Source organism: Sphaeroforma arctica (assembly GCF_001186125.1).
Source record: "Sphaeroforma arctica JP610 unplaced genomic scaffold supercont1.112, whole genome shotgun sequence".
Taxonomy (NCBI): domain Eukaryota; class Ichthyosporea; order Ichthyophonida; genus Sphaeroforma; species Sphaeroforma arctica.
In genome coordinates, this window is record NW_014040446.1 from 52,284 (window position 1) to 54,952 (window position 2,669).

Genomic DNA, 2,669 nt, shown 5'->3' on the forward strand with positions numbered 1-2,669 from the left:
ATGGTAAACACGACTCTGTTAAGTGTGCACCAGGCAAGCCAAACTTTGGACACCACTTTCCGATTTGGCTCCACAAGCCCGCCTGCTCCGCCTGCAAAACGACCGCGGTCACAGGCGCCCAATAGAAGCAGTGAGCCTCCCAGCTACCGCTCAAAAGTGGACAAACCTGCAAACCCGATCCCTAAAAAACGATCAGTCCCAATCGCAGCCTTATCAGTCCCAATCGCAGCCGCCAGTACCCGAACACCATTTGACGAAAGTGGTGGGCCGCCCGATGCCGGACAAAACTCTTCATGAAATGGATGACATAACTCCGGTATGGCTCTTCTTCCGAGCAATTTTCCCTAACGGCAAGGCTCCATCCCAATCAGTATTTGAAAAATACTGGCATGCCCAACCAGCCCTCAATCGCCAACACTTTCTCTGGTATCTTCCGTCTAAATCGGTATCTCAACCAAATCGTCGCGGAAGCTCCACCAGTTTCATCCGCCTTTGTGTTCCTAGCGACTCTGTCGCCCAGGTGAAACGGCATGCAGCACTTACGTGAAAATGGCGGCTTGGTGAAAACATCGGCCCCCGCTCCCAACAACATCCCGACGCTGCGAAAGCAGCTTTAATTCACTATCCCCGCACCAAGCGGGAGGCCCGCTGCACACATGAACGAGCGCCAAAAATTCTTGCCCGCAGCATGGATGCACTACTGAGCCCACTTGTCAACTCCACTAACATAGACATTCTCCAATCTACCGCGAACCGTCTCCAGAAGGCTTACCAAGCAAAGCATGATGCAAACCTCTTCTCACTTAACCCGCGAATCCCGGTAAACGCTAAAGAATCAGCGCGTGCGGAACCCGGACGACTTCATATACCAACGGTCTCCCTGACACAATCATCCGACACGATGTACAGTAATACGCAGCCTCAGCTTTCCACGACAAACTCTTCGACGACAGGCAATGATATAGAAATGGCTGACATCGTCAACGAGGAGAGCCCAGTAGTATTGACCGATGATGAACAATGTTAGGACCAATGAGGATGACGCTCTTCAACCCACAAGGACTCAACATGGACAACGCAGCACATACAGATAAGTGTTTGAACGTTATATCGATTTTAAGTCAGGTTGATGTTATGTGTGTGGTTGAAACCTGGCATAACACCACATTTCTTAATCATATACGCTCGAACACACGCTATCATATACTACATCACACTACACGGCATATTATCTTACACCCTTTGCACTGTGGTATTGGTATCTTTTCCAAACACCACCCATCGAATTTTCAACTTGTACACTCTTCACCGTACGCGGTGTTCTTTATGTGCTTTGGCGTTCATATGGCCGTGTTCTACTTTCCACTCAAATCGCTTACTGAAGAAGACGTCAGGCGATACATGCAACCCCCCGAGATTGGCAGTTTCCAACCAGATGTCGTATGGGGAGATTTCAACTTCAAAGCCCGTAAGTATGGCCACGCATCTACAAATCACGGACTACGTATGAAAACGATTGAGACTTGGACTACCTCTATGCTGGCGGCTCAACTGGTACTGAACATGCGTATCATCGACCTACCACCCCCGCTTCCCTCTAAACTTATAAGCTGACGGACTACGGTATCTGTGGTGACCACACCTTTGGACTCGATCTCCAGATACTTCCCACGAATCAAATCCATCGGCCCCAACGAATGCCAGCAATGCCGCCGCCTTCGGACCAACGCCTCCCCTCCCATGGATATAACCGATATCGCCATCGACTGTATCACCTACGCAACAAATCCCGCGCGCGACTATTCCAAGCCGAAATCCGGGCGCATCGGAACCTACTACGGTCGTGTCTCACTTTACATGGACCTGCGGAAGGGCTGCTACGAATCCTCGACCGCATCTGGCGCTATGCCACTAACCCACAAATCTTTGTTGGATTCTATTATGACTTAAACAGACCTTGGGTTCAGCGGCTGCCAAACCACTCGTTCCGCCCACGTCTGACCGCCCAAAGCAATGCTCAAATGTTCAAAGATATTGCGTACCAACGACGATCTCCACGCCAACCCTGCATACCGGGTACCGATGACACAGGCACTACCCTCACTGGCTACTTTGAGGCCCTATTCAACTCTACAAACCCGTACGTGGTCCCACCGGATACCGAACCCTCTCCTGATGTCACTTCCACCATACGCCCCGACGATGTAATGGAGGCAATACTACGCTATCCCAATAAGGTACCTGGCCCCGACGGGATCAACATCATCCTCCTGAAGGCCGCAGTGGAGCGCTCTACCGAACGCCGGACATTAGGACGCCCCGACGCCAATAGCCTACTGAATAGACTCCTTACCGAAGCATTCACTGAGCTACTGAAGGCGGGTACCTTCCCCGCAGCCCTGAACTGCAGCCTCCTGGCAGCGCACCCAAAGAAATCCGATGCAGATATCACCTCCCCGCCGACTTCCGCCCCATCACGCTTACGCAAATAATCAGACACATCTTTGAAAAGTGCTTTCTTAATCTGATTATGAGCCACCTCGGCTCTGCTACCCATGCTACCCAAGCTGGCTTCAAATCACGGTACTCCTGTTATACCCAAGCACTTGCCGCCATGGAATCAGAGACACAGTCAGAAGAGGAGTGGAACGACGTCTGTCTGGACATAT